Consider the following 20,792-nt stretch of genomic DNA (forward strand, 5'->3'; position numbering starts at 1 on the left):
GCTATCTCTGCTTGCCATGCCCTTGTAGATTCTATGTCTCCAGGTGCGTATTTTTTTGCTACCCATTTCCTTAACCCTTTGCAGTCCTGTGTCGGACCAGGTTCGACATTTCAACATTCCAACTGTACTAGTGGCTCTCACGAAGGCCCTGTTTGAGCCCTTACTCTCCATAGAGCTGAAGTACCTGTCTATGAAGACAACCTTCCTCGTGGCTAAGCGTATCAGTGAGCTGCAGATGCTGCATGCATATTTGGGAGAATGGCAGCAGGGTGTCGCGGGAGCAGTTTCCTCCCCAAGGTGATTACAGCCTTCCATATTAACCAGTCTGTGGAACTGGAGTCTTTTCATCCACCTCTGTTTGCTTCAACGGAGGATGAGAGATTATATTTCCTTTGCCTAGTGCAAGCATTGAGATGCTACGTGAATAGGACAAGAGCTCTGCGTCAATCTGATCAGCTCTTCGTCTGTCACGGGACACAGACCCTAGGACAGCCCCTCTCTAAGCAGTGTCTGTCACACTGGATTGTGGACACAGTCTCGACTGCATATAATGGTGCTGGCTTGCCCCCACCTAGTAGGGTAGCTGCACACTCCACTAGAGGGTTGTCTACATCTTGGGCCATCTTCAGAGGTGTATCGATGTCTGACATTTGTACTGCGGCTAGCTGGGCTACGCTGCATACTTTCTTCAGGTTCTACCGTATTAATGTGGTAGACCCTGCTTTGCCTTCTATAGGCACAAGGGTCCTTGAGGGTGTAAGTTCACAGCACTAACCTCTGGGTTAGACAGTGCTTGTGCGTCCCTCATATGCTGCCGTTCCTTCTCTCTTACAATGGCTTTGGTATACATTATCCCAGACCTAATGTAGTGATGGTTGTCTTCGAATTGAAAGGGAACGTTAGGTTACCTACCATAACCCTGGTTCACTGAAAGAGAAGATGACCACCACCCGTGAGTTCGCTTCGGTCGCCCTCATAGGTTCGATGGAAAAAGAGGAGGATCTTTCGATGAGTGACAGTTTTATTTCCTCAGTAGGCGGGACCGAGTGCATCATCCCAGGAAGGAGCCTTTCGGCAGCTGTGGTATAGAGAGCTCAGCAATACCTACCCGAAGGGCAGAAATATCCCATACCTAATGTAGTGGTGATCGTCTTCTTTTTCAGGGAACCAGGGTTATGGTAAGTAACCTAACGTTATAATTAATATACATTTCAAGGCAAAACAACACCTTTGAGAATTGCTTGTAAAAATAAAATACACTAAAATGCTTTGGCAAATGTGTCTTCAATTGATTCATCTGCTAACATGAAAGATAAAACCCAACTAGCACTTAAGCAAGAATCATACCCTTGTGGACAAAATGCATCACACAAAAATGGTAACTTCTAACAATAGCAGATTACAGGACTTTGGCCCTTGAATGCATAAATATCCACATGTAATGGCAACTCAGTTATGGTGAGTGTGTTATACCTGAGAATGACTTTTGCTGTCAGTTTACTTGACACCAGCAAAGTTTATCTTTTAAATATGTGAGAGCACTGGTTTATTGTGCTTACAGATTTTCTAAACAAAACAGTCTGTGCAATTCATTTCAAGTTTGTTTACACAAACATTTTACCCCTTGCTGTCATAACCGTTATGGTAATTGAGTGCTTTAAAGATCACACTAAGACACTGTAATTCATTAAAAATAGACATATTTTTGTGAAGAGATTAAGTTCAATTAGCAGACTCTTTTTTGTTAATTTTCCAGACAATCATACGTAAAGGCCACATTCTATCTGAATATGATGATGTCAACAGTGGTGTGGTTCCACATCACTTAACTTGCTGGGTTCCATTAAGAATGACAACACCTCTGTCAAGCTTCACACCCATGCAGTAAATCTAAAAGCCATTTAATAGACTAATGGTCCTTAAATCTGAAACTGTTCCGCATGTCAGGGTTCTTTAAAGTGGTAGAATATTATAACATGCTGAGTATTGCTTGGTGTGGAAGGGTGGTGGGTAATTCACTGACACGGGGGACAGAACAGGTGTCCAGTTTTATTCTGAAGTAGTGATTTCTTTTTACTCGCAGAGGGCACTGACTTGTCAACGATGATAGACAGCACCATGGGAATACCAAGGCTGGTAAACAAATTGAATGCGGGCGCACTCGCAGGTGCTCAAAATAATAATGAAAACAGAAGGCAAAAGGAAAAAGGAAAATTAAACAGTAATAAAACTACAAATAAAAGGTGCTGAACTTCGCAGAAATATCCCATACAGCACCATGGGAATACCAAGGCTGGTAAACAAATTGAATGCGGGCGCACTCTCAGGTGCTCAAAATAATAATGAAAATAGAAGGCAAAAGGAAAAAGGAAAATAAAACAGTAATAAAACTACAAATAAAAGGTGCTGAACTTGGCAGCGTTATCCTGGTCATCGCTACCCGCACGATCCTGATCATCAGCTTACACTAGCGGCTCCCTCAGCCTGCTATAAACAATATTTCAGGGGTCTGCCCAAGGGTTCCCAGCTGTCACTATCTTTCTTTTGTTTTTTCAATTTCTTTCTCTGGTTTCTTTTCTCCCAGCTGGTTCTCAGTCCTGGACCAGCGCTTCTGCACACTCAGCGCGTCTAAAAGGGCAGACCTGAGGAAACAGTAGAGCGTTATCTTATAGGGCTAACAATCTCCCCAAGACCCTCCTCCCAGACATTCAGAGAGAGAGAAAGTCCACACACACCCCCTCTCCTACCTCCCCGTGTTACTGCCATGACTCACAGGCGGTTATTGGACGACTGCTGCCCTCTTCCTGCAGCGCTATGAACACAAAAGCCGAGTCAGCACAGATCTCCCCCTGCCACCACCAGTTCATTTGAAAATCCTACACCCCCATGCCTTCCCGAGAGAAAAAGTCTGCATTTTGATGCCGCTATCCTTCTCAGTGGACTACTCTGAAGGCAGAGGGCTGCAGGGTCAAGTACCACCGTATGATTCTGGTGTTGCTATTTTTCATCCGGTGAAGCCATGATAAGGGGGCATGATCTGTAACCAGGGTGAAGTGTCGTCCCAGGAGGTAGTACCGGAGTGACTCGACTGCCCATTTTACCGTGAGACACTCCTTCTCGATGGTGCTATAATTTTTCTCGCGGGGATGGAGCTTCCTGCTGATGTACAGGACTGGGTGCTCGCTTCACCGAACCTCCTGAGAAAACACTGCCCCGAGACCTGTCTCTGACGCATCCGTCTGCAGGGTGAACCTCTTACCGAGATCGGGACTGCATAGCACTGGCTTGCTACACAGCCTTTGCTTCAGAGCGAGAAAGGCCTTCTGGCACAACTCCGTCCACTGAACCATGTTTGGGGCAGCCTTCAGGGTGAGGTCTGCCAAGGGAGCAGTGAGCGTAGCAAAGCTCAGGATGAACTTCCTATAATAGCCTGCTAGTCCCAAGAAAGAGCGCACCTGGGTTTTAGTTGTAGGAACTGGCCAGTCAGCCAAGGCTTTCACCTTAGCAACCAAAGTTCTGATCTGGCCCCCCCTTACTCGATACCCCAAATACTCCAACTCACTCTTCCCAATGGCACACTTCTTTGGGTTAGTAGTGAGTCCCGCCTCCTGCAAGGACTGCAGCACCGACGCCACCTTACATAGATGACTCGGACAATCCTCACTGTGGATAATCATGTCATCTATGTAAGCAGAGGCGTACTGCTGATGGGTTCGCAAGATATGATCCATCATCCACTGGAAAGTGGCTGGTGCTCCTTGCAACCCAAAGGGCATGGTCCTAAATTGGTATAACCTGAAGGGAGTCGAAAACGCTGTCCTCTCTCTAGATTCTGGGGTCAGGGGTATCTGCCAGTACCCCTTCGTTGAATCCAGTGTCGTCATAAAATGAGCTGTGCCTAGTTGCTCCAGCAACTCATCTACCCGGGGCATCGGATAAGCCCCAAACTTTGATTTCTCATTGATTCGCCAGAAGTCAATGCAAAATCGAGTTGACCCATCTGGCTTATCGACTAAAACCACCGGACTGTTCCAATCACTTTGGGACTCTTCTATTTCCCCCAGTCTAAGCATTTCATGAATTTCTGTTTTTATAACCTGTCTTTTACGTTCAGGTATACGATACGGCCTCTGGTGAATTGGCGACCCGGCTCAATATTACTAATGGGAGAGAACACATCAGGAAATTCCCCCACCAGACCGCAAGCCTGAAATTTCTGCGTTGGTGTTAGATTCTCTGCAATCTGTACGGACCCTTTTCTTGCCAATACAGGAAGATCAGGTCCCAGGTCTGGGACGTCATCTGCGTGCACCACTAGCAACGCCTCTAGTTGAAACCAAGGCTTTAAGAGGTTGATATGGTGGTAAATGTGTTTCTCTCTCCATTGCTCCGGCTAGCAGATCTCATAGTCCGCCTTCCCAACCTGGCCTGTAACCTCAAAGGGTCCTTGTCACTTAGCCAAGAGTTTCGACTCGGAACTGGGTAATAATAGAAGTACCTTATCCCTGGGCTGAAATGTGTGCAACCGGCCTCCTCGGTTGTACTGTGTCTCCTGTCTGTGCTTTGCCTGCTGCAAATTGTCATGCGTCCATTTCCCAACAGACTCAAGACATTTGCACAGATCCAAAACATACCAGACGGTATTGGTCGAATTGTCCTGCTGCTCCTCCCACATCTCTCTGACCAGATCGAGCACGCCCCGGGGTCTCCACCCATACAACAGCTAGAATGGTGAAAACCCCGTGGAAGCCTGGGGTACCTCTCTGATTGCAAAGATTAGGGGAGGAATCAGCTGGTCCCAGTAATGCACATCACTATGAATAAATCTGCGCAACATGCTCTTAAGGGTCTTATTATAGCGTTCCACCAGACCATCGGTCTGAGGATGAAACACTGAGGTCCTAATGGTCTTAATTCCCAAAAGCTTACATGTTCCGTGGATTAGCTGGGACATAAAATTGGTGCCTTGATTGGTGAATATCTCCTTAGGGATCCCCACCTGGGAGAAAACCTTCACAAGCTTGTTGGCAACAGACTTAGCGGACATAGATCAGAGGGGAATAGCCTCTGGATAATGCGTAGCATAATCCAAAATGACCAGTAGGTGGGTGTATCCTGCCGCACTCCTTTCCAGTGGCCCAACTATGTCCATCCCAGTATGCTCAAACTGAGCTTCCATTAGGGGCAAAGGCACCAGTGGGGCCCGTGGGACGGCTCTAGGGCTGGCCTTCTGAAATTCCCCACAACGCTCACAAAACTGCTTGACTTCACCATCCAGCTCCAGCCAGAAGAACCATGACACAAGCCTTGCTTTAGTTTTATCCCTTCCCAAATGACCAGACAGGGGAATAGCATAAGCAAGCTGCAACAAATCCTCCTTAAAGGGCTGAGGAATGAACAACTGATGACGCACTTCCCCTGTCTGTGGTAATTTATCAACACGGTACAGACGGTCTCAATTAATTTCGAAGTGTGGGTATGTGGCGGTGCGTCTGGGTTTGACCACCCGACCATTAAGCACAGCTGCTTGGTCAAAGAGCCTGCCCAGCACGCCGTCACGCCCTTGCGTCACGCCCTTGTTCGAAGTCATGGGAACGAGCTAAGAAATCAGCTCCCATGGCTTCCAGCTCGGGGTCAGGTCGGTCCCGAGCAGAGGCAGCTGACCCAGACCCCTGCGCTGGCTCCACGGCCTCCCCCCCAGACTCTTTACCAACTGCCCACACCTGAAACTTCACAGACCCCTCCATTGCCAGCCATCATTCTTAGCGATCCGACGCTCCCGTTTAGTTTTACTTGGTTTAAATTTATGACAAAACTATTCTGGATCACGAAAGGGGAAAATCTCTTCAATTGCTTCCTCTTTCTTAGCAAATAGGGAGGACAGGGCTTTCAGGGCAGCCAACCAATCTTTAAAATGCACACAGTCCCGTCCCAGAACTACCGGTACTGGCATTTGAGGACATAATCCTACCTGTAATCATACTCACATTGATCTTGGGATAGGAGCGTACATCCCCATGAATACATTTAATATGCACCCGTCCCAATATATGTTTGTGACCCGGTGAGATTAGGCTCTCCTGTACTAGGGACTGACCACACCCTGAATCCAGGAAACCCTGGGTTTTTGTACCATCCACTGTCACAGGAGAACAAAACCTGTGTGCTGAAGTGACTGAGGAAATTGAACGTGCTTATCTGGTCGGCCAAGGTCACACTGCATCACGGCAATCCCGGGTGAGGTGGTCCACCTCCCTGTACGTCCAACACCTTGGTGGACTGGTTTCTCGCCCTGAGGCTTCGGCAAGAGGTGGAAAAACTGGAGCCATAAAAGGGGCTCGCCGATAAGGTGGCCACGCGAGACCCTGGTCCGACACCGCAGCAGCCCGTGGGTAGCCCCACCCTGCCCCGGTTACCGGGCCGGGAGCTCCCGTCAACACCCCTCGACCAAATCTCTGACTACCCCTTCCCCCCCCAGTCCCTTTGCCCTCTCCGGGGCCAGTTGAGGGGACGATCCGGTAGCCACACTCCTTCCAGGCAGTCTCGCGGGCGTTGGCTCCGCTGCCTGGTACTGTTCCGCCAACTCGACCGCCCGGTCCAGAGTATCAGATGCCTGCTACTGGACCCACAGCCGAAGTCCCGGAGTTAGACTCTCCAAGAACCGCTCCACCAAGATCAACTCCACCAACCTGGCTTTGGTGATCGCATCCAGGTTCAGCCAGCCCATTGCATAATCCTGGCTCGGGGGTGCTTCCCCGCTACTCACTGCTCCTCACAGGACAGGACAGTGATATTTTGAAATATCACTATTTCCAATGAGAAAACGGGAGCTTTTTTGTCTTTTCGTTCACAAAGATTTAGAAGTGACTAGTTTTGAGATTTACGATTATACTGTAAATTTACAGTATAATCGTAAATCTTGAAAAACTACTCACTTCTAAATCTTTTGTAGTCATTTTTGTATTACTTTAGTATAAATACATGTTCATTTGGAGTCATATGTTGTTTTTTTCTGACTTTGTGTGAACGAAAAGAAACTAAAGCTCCAATTTTCTCATTGGAAATAGTGATATTTCAAAATATCACTGTCCTGGTCACAAAAACAAAGTTTGTGGGGAATACTAGCCATTTTCTATACTTTTGAGGCATAAGCAATTAGGAAATAACACTTACTACCCAGGAACCAAAAAAAAAAAAAATTGTTACACGGTGTAATGAAAACAGAAGGTGAAAGGAAAAAGGAAAATAAAACAGTAATAAAACTACAAATAAAAGGTGCTGAACTTAGCAGCGTTATCCCGGTCGTCGCTACCCGCATGATCCGGATCACCAACACTAGCGGCTCCCTCAGCCTGCTATAAACAATATTTTGGGGGTCTGCCCAAGGGTTCCAGCTGTCACTATCTTTTGTTTTTTCCATTTCTTTCTTTACTCCCGGCTGTTTCTCGGTCCTGGACCAGCGCTTCTGCACACTCAGCGCATCTAAAAGGGCAGACCTGAGGAAACAGCAGAGCATTATCTTATAGGGCTGACAATCTCCCCAAGACCCTCCTCCCAGCCACACACCCCCTTTCATACCTCCCTGTGTCGCTGCCATGACTCACAGGCAGTTATTGGACAACTGCTGCCCTCTTCCTGCAGCACTGTGAACACGCCAGCAGAGTCAGCACAGATCTTCTCCTGCTACACTTGGCTACAGCTTTTAATCCCCCATTCATTGGTGGTAACCAGCTTTGACTGCTGAAGGTTAAAGCTTGGTGAGGAACCATTTTACATTGACTCTAAGCTTGAATTTTGAATGCAGAGCCATTCCCTTTGAGAACTGGGGGATTGATCTCAATAATTTTAAATAGTGTATTAATAAATTTGAGTCTGCATCTGGCATCGTATCACTGCCTATCTCATAGATACAGGGCTGGTTTAATTCAAGCAGTTGACTGATTAGCATCAAGAAAGAGGGTATTGAAAAGTGAAGATAATTTTACCAACCAACTAGTTTCGCATTTTTTAAAAAGATTTTCTTCCCAATTTAGAATGTGAAATGTCAATTCACCACTGTAATTCCCCGCAATATCTGAGGACAAGGTCAGTGGGCCAATTGCCTCTTTACACTCAATTGTTCGAGGCCGATGTCGGTGAGCTCACACAGTGCCTGTCAAGCAGGGTCCGCTGTAGTGCAATGAAGAGAAACAACCTCTGACAATTTTGTCTCCCTAACCAGAGCCAACGCAATGCTCCATTTGATATCCTCAGAGAAGACCACCAAACCAGGACGAGAACATGCACTCCCCTGCCTGTATGACTCGCCCTGCACATCACACAGTCATGCCTTTACCATGTCAGACACTCAGTCTCCACCATCTGCTATATTTAAGTAAACGTGCACCACCAAACATATTTAACTTGCGTTGTCGATTTGAACCCAAGCATCCAGAGGTGAAAGTTACAAAAAGCTTTTGAAATCATATTTGTTTCTTACATTTGTCTAATTATAAACATTTGTGGTAATATTATGACCTATCGTTCTTATTCCATTCTTGAGGATTGGCCATTCCTCAGTAGTTGAATATACACCTGTCTCTTTTTTTACCTTTACTAATTGCTTCTCAATGCAAGCATATAGTATACATATTGCATACTTATTATATCAGAAACATAGATCATTATAATGGTGAAGAGTATTAAGAGTGAGAGGGCTATTTTTCAACTAACAGTGCCTTGTTTTTCATCATTACAGTTTAATAGATTCATTTCCTATCATTATAGCTTCATAGCCCTATTGGGCACCATTTTCACCAGTGGCTCCCTTCAGTTTAAGTAACGTCTCTAAACAAGTTAATTGATTACACACACACACACACACACACACACACACACACACACACACACACACACACACACATATATATATATATATATATATATATATATATATATATATATATATATATATATATATATACTATTATATATATATATATATGTATTTATATATTCTATAGACCCAGGACACAGCAGTGAGCAGAGAGAGCGTTAATTCCTCACTGCTTATAAAAAAATAAAATAAAACATTTGCAAATGCACATTTGTTAATGGTTTAATTGGTTTATTGCTAATTATCCCCTGCACCTGGCTATCATTGTAAATTAGAGCCAGGCACAGGGTATTTAAAGAAAGCAGCCAGTTCAGGGCTGCTGGTGTGTGCAAGCTTAGAAAAGAAAGTAGTGTAAAAACCTTTGGAAGTGTGAAACTGTGTGTGTGAGTGTGTTTGTTTGTTTGTGTCAGGTAAACGGCTTAGCCATCCTGCGAGATAGTTTAGGTTCCTGTTTATGTTTTTAGTTAGTGCTTGAAAAAAAGCTAGGTGTTTTTATTTCCTTTTTGTGTGTTTATTAAAAATAGCATGTAAGCGATTCAAAACATCAAGTTTCTGTGTCCTGGGTCTATTTGTAAAGGGGCAATGAACCTGTGTGAGTGCAAGCTTGGTCACATACGGGGGCAGCGGTAAACAGCACGACTGACCCGAGTGCTAATCTGGTGTATATGATGAAAGGTAACACTATGTAACACAATTTTTGTTCCTGGGTAGTAAGTGTTATTTCCTAATTGCTTATGCCTCAAAAGAATATAAAATGGCTTTTATTCCCCACAAACTTTGCTTTTGTGACCAGGACAGTGATATTTTGAAATTTACCTATTTCCAATGAGAAAACGGGCGAATTTGTGTCTTTTCGTTCACTAAAGTCAGGAAAAAACGACATATGAATCCACATGAACATGTATTTATACTAAAGTAATACAAAAATGACTACAAAAGATTTAGAAGTGAGTAGTTTTTTGAGATTTACGATTATACTGTGTGACAGGCTGACAAGTGGATTGAGGCTCAGAGACAGATTAAAGGCAAAAATAAAGTTATTTTATTAAATAAAATAATCAAATAAATAGGCACAAGGGCCAACAAAAAGAGGTTCTACCAGAAATAATCAAGATGAACTTACAAAACAGTCAGGTTCCAGGTCTTCCTTTAATTTTAAATAAAAACTCTCCAACATAAGCAAACTCCAAACAAAAGAACACACCCCAAACAGAAAACACACACTCACTATTCACTCACTCTACTCTATTGCCAGCCAGGGCCTCTCCCCTGGCTTTTATCCCCTGTGGCTGGAGCCCAATGAATCAATAATTATTCAATTAGGGCTCCAGCCACATTCTCACATGTTTTTCTGGCAGGGAGAAATTTAACCCCCTCCCTGCCAGTTCCAAGCATGTTCATATAGACGGGGAGTTCCCCATCACATACTGTAAATCACTTTCACGAATCAGCCCCCAAATGTAGTCTCCCATCATGTTCTCGTTATACTGTCCTTGGTAGCGGCGTTCAAAGTCCAGTATATACTGGTGGAAGCGCTCGCCTTGCTCCTCCGAGTACGCTCCCATGTTTTCCTTGAATTTATCAAGATGAGCATCAAGGATATAGACTTTGAGGGACATCCTACAGCCCATTGTGCCGTAGTTCTTCACCAGAGTGTCAACCAGCTCCACATAGTTTTTGGCCTTGTGATTGCCCAGGAAACCCCGAACCACTGCGACAAAGCTGTTCCAAGCCGCTTTCTCCTTACTAGTGAGCTTCTTGGGGAATTCATTGCACTCCAGGATCTTCTTTATCTGTGGTCCGACGAAGAGACCGGCTTTGACCTTTGCCTCAGACAGCTTAGGGAAGAAGTCTTGAATGTACTTGAAGGCTGCCGACTCCTTATCTAGAGCTCTGACAAATTGTTTCATAAGGCCCAATTTGATGTGCAGTGGTGGCATCAGCACCTTCCGGGGGTCCACCAGTGGCTCCCACTTGACGTTGTTCCTCCCCACAGAGAACTCGGTCTGCTGTGGCCAGTCCCGCCTGTGGTAATGCGCCTTGGTGTCCCTGCTGTCCCAAAGGCAAAGATAGCAGGGAAACTTGGTAAAACCGCCTTGGAGACCCATCAGGAATGCCACCATTTTGAAGTCTCCTATGACCTCCCAGCCGTACTCATCATACTTCAAAGCGTCCAGCAAGGTCTTGATGCTGTTGTAATCCTCTTTGAGGTGCACCGAGTGAGCCAGGGGAAGAGACGGGTACTTGATACCATTATGGAGCAGCACGGCTTTGAGGCTCCTGGATGAGCTGTCAATGAAGAGGCACCACTCATTCTGGTTACAGGCGATTCCGATTCCCTCGAACAGACTGGTCACATTGTGGCAGAAGCAGAGCCCATCTTGACGGGTGAAGAAGCTGGAAAAAGGTTGGTGACGCTTCCTCTGATCTGTGACTTGCACACTTTCATCCAACAAGTTCCACTGCTTGAGCCTAGACGTCAAAAGCTCGGCATTGGACTTGGTGAGACCAGGATCTCTAATCAAGTCGTTGAGGTCTTTTTGGTTGGGGTAGTATGGGTTTCTCTCCTCAGCTCCACCTCTGAAATTGTCATCTGGATCTACAACATCTTCCTCGCTCTCTGATTTGCTGCTCTCTTCTAAAGATGGCTGCTCTCTCTCCGGAGGAGTGGGTACGGGGAGCTCATGGCAGTGTGGCACCGGGGCGATGGATGAAGGAAGGTCCAGATACGTGATAGCAGGTGCATTCTTGCCAGTCTGACGTTTGGAAGGGTCCACCATACAGAAGTAGCAGTTGCTTGAGTGGTCAGTGGGTTCCCGCCAAATTCTTGGGATAGCGAACTTCATGGCTCTCTTTTCCCCTCTGTACCATCCTACAAAAATACATTTATTTCACCCATGACTAATGTGTAAGAGGTTCTCGCAACATTTTTCATACATGATATATTTTTTCAATAACATTGAAAATTGTAAAACATTTTAAAATTAAAAACTTTTACAATTTTAAAAATTAACACATTTTATAACATAAAATTCCGAGCAACAATTGTCCATTTTACCTTCCAGAGTTTTTTTGCTGTGCTCACAGGTGAAATGAGGTACCCAGGGTTTGTCTTGATCCACGACAGGCATGCCGAAATATGCCATGTAGGCCTCACACATCTTAGCAGATTCTTCCACAGAGTACTTTTTGGCTCTTGTCTTGATAAATTGGCCGCAGACATAGCAAAATGTGTCTGCCGGATGCTTGCAGCCTCTTGATGCCATCTCAGAAAAATGCAGATATGTAACCACTTAGGCAGCTGGAACTAAACTGAACTGGTGGGCTTAAGGCCCCTGTATTTATACTACTATTTATATTACTGGAAAGTTTTGGAAAGTTCTAGAAAGTTCTAGAAGTTACTCCAAGTTTACTCAGCACTGAATCTATCTGGAATGTTCTGGAAAATAGGTAAATTTCAAAATATCACTGTCCTGGTCACAAAAGCAAAGTTTGTGGGGAATAATAGCCATTTTCTATACTTTTGAGGCATAAGCAATTAGGAAATAACACTTACTACCCAGGAACCAAAAAAAAATTAAAAATTCTTACACGGTGTAATTAGTGCAGGGCCTGGGCAGTTTTACACCCAGACAAAGCAGAACTGGTAACGAGGGTCTAAGTCACCAAAGCAGCTAAACAAAGGTTAGAATGTGGAGAGTGTATTAGCCTGGAGCAACAACCTTTTAATTAATGACAGGAAAGCAACGTTTCACGATCAGAAGCATATAGCTGAAGTAAAGAAGCATTCAGTCATGAAATGTGGCTTATGACAAAATCCCTTCAGTACAAGAGGGCGGGAGACTTAACAGGAAACATGCTGGTAAGCCATGATTGTGAAATCTACCTTGCTATTAACAGAACAGACTCCATATACTGTACATACACAACAATACTGTATGAGTTTGGAGTTTGGGGAGTTGAGGGGTTATGGAAGGGTAGGGGGGATGATCAGCTGTTTCTAAGCAAATATATACTGTATCTGCTTTGTATTTGTTTTGTATCTATCCATGGGACAGGATCAAGGTCTGTGTGAAGGAAGAAACTCTGGAACTGATAATTGGAGAGAAGTGCTTTGTGATTTAGAGATCAATAGGGGGCTTCCCTTGGCTCATGGAGGTGAGACTGAACCAATCGACCTCAGAGGCTGGGAAGCAACCAATACTTCACCCAAGGGAAACTTAGAGGTGAGAAAATGGGTAGAGAGTTAGTTAGAGTTGGCTGGGTGTCCCCCTCGTCTTATGTAGAATCTTCCTGGCAGAGGATGAGGCCAGCTAAGGTTGGTTTTATTACCATTGTATCCATTTTCTGAATAATTCCAAAGCACTACTTGAACACCATGTCCACCTGTATGTCACACTCACATCTTTGCATATATCTAGAGAACCGCTTATGCATTAGTCATGAAGCTTGGTATTATAATTTTTCAGCATACGTTATTGCGATTAGAATTCTGGGGATATAAGGGGGTGTGTGCCTATTCATTCATCCATCCAGCTGTTATCACACTTAATTTTTTGCATTTTTCAGACTTGCTTAACAAATTGTAATTAAACATTTAATTTTTAATTCCTGTTCTTTGTCATCCTGTACATACTGTTGAGATATATATGTTATCATGGTGTGACAGAAAGAGAATGAATTCAAGTCAACAATCTCCCTCCCGACCTGTGAGGGCACTGTATAACAGGAACAGTGTGTCCTGGACTGGATGGTTTGGCAGTTCATTCCAGGGTCAGTCAGAAGCTGGCCATCCAAGAAGGGGGCGGAGTCACAATACCAGATGTCATCATCTTAATGCAGTAAGCGATGTCAATCATTGATTGGAGGAGATGTGATTGCACTCACTACCGAAGGGGGCGGGACTGAAGGTATGTCAGGGGATGTGGCCAAGCAATCTGTTCCTTATGTTATGGTGACGCAAAGACCTACGAGGAAAAACCTTGCGTACTAACTGGGAGTGTTTTGTTTGTTTCGTCCTGTCTAGTAATTGTTGTGTTTGTCATTGCTAGACGACTAAAGTATCCGAGAGTTGGAGTGAGAAGCCGGTTTCAACCCGGACTGCACTTCTTCACTATAATTCACCACCTGCACTTGGCGCACTTGTTCTGCATTTCTGACTGTGCTGTGTATGTATGTGTTTGTATCAAGTCTTATTATTTTGGGACTGAACCCCTGTTTGAATAATGGTGCAATAGCAAAATAAAGAGCTGTTTTCATTGTGAGCTGTTTTGTGTCTATCCTTCCTGAGCACCTCATCACCAGTACACCTGCGCACTTTAAGCCACCTTGCCACACATGGTTATCAGTGGTTTATTCTTCAGCCTGCAGTGGATGTTTGTTACTGACAAACTTGTTATATGGAACATATAACCACTTAACTCTCTAGAACTACCTATAATATTAAATGTCAGTAATTTATATATTGTAATAAATATTTAAGTATTTTGCAGTACTGTTTTATATTTACCCCTATCACCATTTAACTACTGTACAGATTAGTAAACCATGCTTTATGCCTTGCTATGTGAGTGTGTTTAATTAGGGAGGTTAGCTGAACTGGGCACAGTCCCAAACTCTGCTCAGTAGAGCCAAGTCTCAAGCTGAGCCAATCTTGTAAAGCATGTGTACTGTGTGTTATTAGCGTGTATCCAATTATTGGTTTATAAAATTCCTCTGGGCCTGAGCCAACAATTACAGATACTGTAAATGATATTGCATTAATGTGCATTATAGTAAATTCCTTTGAGTAAACCAATACACACATACATACAACGCACAGTATTTATATTCAAAATCACTGTAGGTCAATAATCATTTGTGCTGTGTCACAAGCAGAATGCATGCGATGACACTCTTATAACCATAAGAGGTAATACAACTGCACATATAAACACTATAGAGACACAGTGACAGATGTGTATTTACATAAACAAGCTAATAAAATAAATACGTTATTTATAGTTTTAAGTACATAATATTGAATTGTTAATGTTACACTGATTATATCTAGTGAATGTCTGTGCCAATATGTGTTAAATATTATTAAGCTGCTTTGAATTTTTCATTGTGAAATTATGTTTTTTGGTACAATTTCCCAGGAATATGACTGATTTTCAGTTTACATAGTCTATGTTGAATATACAGTGCCTTGCAAAAGTATTCAGACCCCTGACCAATTGTCTCATATTACTGAATTATAAATGGTAGATTGAAATTTTGTTCTGTTCGATATTTTTTTTAAAAAAAACACTGAAACTCAAAATCAATTATTGTAAGGTGACATTGGTTTTATGTTGGGAAATATTTTTAAGAAAAATAAAAAACTGAAATATCTTGCTTGCATAAATATTTAACCCCCACACATTAATATTTGGTAGAGCCATCTTTCGCTGCAATAACAGCTTTAAGTCTTTTGGAGTAAGTATGTACCAGCTTTGCACACAGTGTTGGAGTGATTTTGGCCCATTCTTCTTGGCAAATTTGTTCCAGGTTTGTTCAGATTGGTTGGACGACACTTGTGGACCGCTGTTTTCAAATCGTGCCACAGATTCTCAATGGGATTGAGATCAGGACTTTGACTGGGCCACTGTAGGACATTCACCTTTTTGTTCTTGAGCCACTCCAATGTTGCTTTGGCCTTGAGCTTGGGATCATCGTCCTGCTGAAAGGTAAATTTCCTCTCAAGCTTCAGTTTTTTAGCGGACTGAAACAGATTCTCTTGTAGTATTTTCCTGTATTTTGCTCCATCCATTCTTCCTTCAATTGTAAAAAGATGCCCAGTCCCTGCTGATGAAAAGCATCCCCACAGCATGGTGCTGCCACCACCATACTTCACTGTAGGGATGGTGTGTCTTGAGGCATGGGCAGTGTTAGGTTTGCGCCACACATAGCGCTTTGAGTTTTGGCCAAAAAGCTCTATCTTGGTCTCATCTGACCACAAAACCTTTTCCCACATCGCATCTGGGTCACTGTCATGCTTTCTGGTAAACTCCAGACATGCTTTCAGATGGTACTTTTTGAGTAACGGCTTCTTTCTTGCCACCCTCCCATACAGGCCAGTGTTATAAAGAGCTCTTGATATGGTTGACTGGTGCACCATTACTCCACTCCCAGCCACTGAACTCTGCAACTCCTTCAAAGTGATTGTTGGCCTCTCTGTGGCTTCTCTCACAAGTCTCCTTGTTTAAGAGCTGAGTTTTGAGGGACGGCCTTTTCTTGGCAGTGCCTGGGTGGTGTGATGCAGCTTCCACTTCCTGATTATTGATCTAACTGTGCTCACTGGGATATCCAAACACTTAGATATTATTTTGTATCCTTTCCCTAATCTATGCATTTGTATTACTTTATCTCTAACTTCTGTAGAATGCTCTTTGGTCTTCATTTTTTTTTTCAGATTCACAGCCTTACCAATGATCCTTCAACAGTGGGGTTTTTATCCAGAAAATGTGACAGCAACTTTAATGGTTCACAGGTAGAGGCCAGTGGTAAGGTAATTGTGTCTTTGTTAGGTCAATTTCTTTCATCGGTGCACACTGGGAGCTTCCACAGCACAGGGGTTGAATACTTGTGCAAGCAAGAGTTCAGTTTTTTCTTTTTCTTAAAAATATTTCCCAACATAAAACCAGTGTCACCTTACAATAATTGATTCTGAGTTTCAGTGTTTTAAAAAAAAATAAATCAAACAGAATGAAATTTCGATGTACTAGTTGTAATTCGGTAATATGAGAGAATTAGTCAGGGTTCTGAATTTCTGCATTAGAACAATGCAGTTTGTATACATTTCAAACTGGATCGAATATGCAATACATGTTATTTTTTGTTGTGATGTATTTGCAAGATGTCATGCAGAACTAAACTAATAAAAATAATAAACTGCAGTAGTCCAGTTTGCTATGTGTGTGTGTGGGGGGGGGGTCTATATTTACGGTATATTTCAAACAACATGTTTTTAGTCAAAAAAACTAAAAAAAACTGTACTTGCAGAATAATAACAAATAAAGGTAAATGTACACACAAGTGAAAACTTGCATTTATCTTAAATAAACTCTTCGAGATGTTTTAGAAAAGATGCATTGCACAAGAAAAAACACCTCACCATTTTGTTTTTTGTTTATTGCAGTTCTCATAACAAAACGTTGATCACTGTGCTTAACATTTACCTTGCAAGTTGGCCCAGTGTTTGAAGTGTGAAGCACACTTGAATCTGTATTCTGATTCTAATGCACTTGCTAAATCTGAAGTGCCACTGTCCCACACGTCACTTGCTATTTTAGAAAATTTTGCACTAATTCTGGCAATGTGGTAAATCGATGTAAGGCAAAACGCGTTATGATTATTATTTCTAATATTTATCGTCTATGTCATTTATGGCAGACACTGACATGGATTTTTGTCTTCAAATTCATGTGCAGCAGTGGTCATTAGAATATTCAGACAGTTTCTCCGCCGCACTAAAGAAAATAATTATTATTTCATAATAATGATAATTACTCCACACTGCTGTTTTCACATCTCACTGCTAAAGTCTTCTCTCGTTGATCAACGAATGAGCACTGACACAAAGCAAAATGGGTGGAGATTTGTGACACATTCCAAAGTGAAATCTGACCATTGTGCAAGTTCTGCCAATCAACATGCAGTGATTATACTAATGTTAATGGCGGCCAATACAGCTAATAGAAACAGAAGCAGTGTGAGAAACCTACTGACTGTGTGAGTGGATGGAATGCATCCACGTTGGATGAAAAGCAGATTTAATAAATCCAACAGAACAGAACTGGTAGAAGGTAAAGGTTTCATTGTTCATCCATCAACAGTCCAAAGTACCTTTGACCTTGTGCATATTTTAGTCTTTCTCCCCTTTCTTAACAGGGGCATTCTTAATGCAACACATCTTTTAAGTCCTGATATTGCGATATTGTTGATTTGATGGACAACAACACCTGTGCCTTCTGCCAGTTCTGTTGTCAATTCAACGCTTGTCTTCTTTCTATTCCTTAAGGATATTATCTTCCAGTATTGCTCATCCTTGTTAGACAGCTTTTTGAGTCTTCCAGTCCTGGGTTTGTCAATTACAGATTAAGTTTCTCTGTATTTTTTTATTATGCTTTGGATACCACACCTTGAAAATCGAGTAATGCAAGCTATTTCACTCAATGTTTTTAATCCTGTATGCAAGTCAAGGTTGTTATAATAGTAGAAAACACTAGTGGAGGCTTTGAGTAAATTGTAGATGCTCATAATGCATCAGAGTAGAAAAATGCAACATGTCTATATATATATATATATATATATATATATATATATATATATATATATATATATATATACACACACACACACACACACACACACACACACACACACACACACACACACACACAATGCCTATAGAAAGACTTCACCCCCTTTCAAAATTTGTACCTTTTGTTGCCTTATAGCCTGGCATTAAAATGCATTAAAACAGTTTCTTTTAATTTATTTACACATCCTGCCCCACAACTTCCAATTGAAAAAAATATTATAGAAATTTGTAGAAAATTAATTAAAAATAAAAACTGAAATAGCTTGGTTGGATAAGTGTCCACCCCATTTGTAATACCAATCCTAAATTAGCACATGTGTAACCAATCTCCTTCAAAATCACACACCAAGATAAGTGGCCTCCAAATGTGTTAAATTGTAGTGATTCACGTGATTTTAGGTTAAATTCAGCAGTTCCTGTAGGTTCCCCCTGCTGGGTAGTGCAGAGCACCAAGATGCTTTCAAAAGAACTCCAGGACAAAGTTGTTGAAAGACACAGATCAGGGGATGGGTATAAAAAAAACATCAAAGGCCTTGAATATCCCTTGGAGCACAGTCAAGTGGAAGATGTATGGCACCACCAAGACCCTGCCTAGATCAGGCCGTCCCTCCAAACTCGATGACTGAGCAAGAAGGAGACTGATCAGAGAGGCCAATAGCAACTTTGCAAGAGCTACAGGCTTTTATGTCCAAGACTGGACAAAGTGTGCATGTGACAACAATATCCCAAGCACTCCACTAATCTGGCCTGTATGGTAGGGTGGCAAGAAGGAAGCCATTACTCGAGAAAGCACACCTTGAATCCTGTTTGAAGTATGTGGCAAAAAGTTTTGTGGTCTGACAACACAGTGCATCAACCAAAGAACACAATCCGTACATGGTGGTAGCAGCATCATGTTATAGGGATGTTTCTCATCGGCAGGGATTGGGGCACTTGTCAGGATAGAAGAGAAAATGAATGGAGCAAAGTACAGAGAAGTCCTTGAGGAAAACTTGCTGCCCTCTGCAAGAAAGCTGAAACTGGGACGGAAGTTCACCTTTCAGCATTACAACGACCCAAAGCACACAGCCAAAGCTACACTGGAGTGACTAAGGAACAAAGAGATAAATGTCCTTGAGTTGTCCCAGACCCCCAACCTAAGTCCAATTGAAAATTTGTGGCATGACTTGAAGAATGGTCAAATTAATTTAGAACAATTTGTAGATTTTATTTTTCACTTTGACATTATGGACTTTTTTGTGTTGATCAGTGGCAGAAACATGGCATTAAATCCATTTTTATTCCATGTTGAAACACAATAAAATGTGGAAAAGTCCAAGGGGGGTGAATACTTTTGAAAGCCACTGTGTGTGTGTGTGTATGTGTGTGTGTATATATATATATATATATATATATATATATATATATATATATATATATATATATATAAACAAATAGCAAAATAACAAAATGTTAGCACAGTACTGTGAATATACATGTTTGCAGATTCAGAACATCAAGATGGGAATGCTTTAAGATCTCTATATCAAGACCCCCTGAATGTAATTAATTACACTTTATAAAATAAAGGTGTTTGTAAAATATCTGACAAGAAGGATTGAAGTGTAGTTAATATAGTATGATTAACCAGTGATTTTCCTGCACAGGCAGGCAAGCAGCGTGCTCCACTTGGTGTTTCCTATACCAGGTGTGATGATGATCTTAGAACACTGCAAGAGCAGCACTCTGCTTCACTCGGAGTCAAGGGAAAACACTGCTTACGTTCCAAAGTGAATTACTTTGGAATGTTTATTATAGACATACAAGACTGAAATTAGAAAAAAAAGATTGAATTGTGGTGTCTATATACATAAATCACTGATTTGAACCCAAAAGGCCTTGTCCAGGTATGTATTTATAATTCTAAACTGGGCATGTTTAAAGATCATAACAGGACTAAAATGTTTTTCCAAGTTTTGAAGGTTTTGTGTCAAATCTGAAAGTATTTTAAAAAGTAATAATAAAATGTATAGGTTAAAAATGGGTAGCAGACTACACAAAGACACAGAATCTGTGAACTTAAAAAAAATGACTTTTATTTTAGGAACCAATAAAATTATGGCAAATATTTACAAATAATTATTTTCACATTAAGGGTACATAAATTGATAGTTCACAAATAAACAGTCACTCAGATGAACAGACACACATATATTGAACATCTATGTTCCATCTTATTGCATATGTCTCCAGCTAACCTAAAGAACGTTGCAATCACCCATTTAAACCCCCCCCACCCACCCCCAAAAAATCACAAATTCCAGTGTTGACAATTAAAAATTGCAAAAATGAGAACATAAAAATAGTTTGACATCTTTGGCAAATCGGCACTGCTGTAAATACATTCAAATATTATGACCACAAAAAAGCAACACACAGCACTAAGAAATACCATCAAGAGTAAAGAGGGTTTTTTTTTTTTTTTTTACTACTAGAAAATTGAATAAAAAACATACACATTTTAAAGAAGCAATTCTTGTGTGGAGACCTATTTTGGTTGACTCCATCCTTCAAAGGCAATTTGTTTTTGAG

This window comes from Polyodon spathula, chromosome 1 (assembly GCF_017654505.1).
Source record: "Polyodon spathula isolate WHYD16114869_AA chromosome 1, ASM1765450v1, whole genome shotgun sequence".
NCBI classification, from domain to species: Eukaryota; Metazoa; Chordata; class Actinopteri; order Acipenseriformes; family Polyodontidae; genus Polyodon; species Polyodon spathula.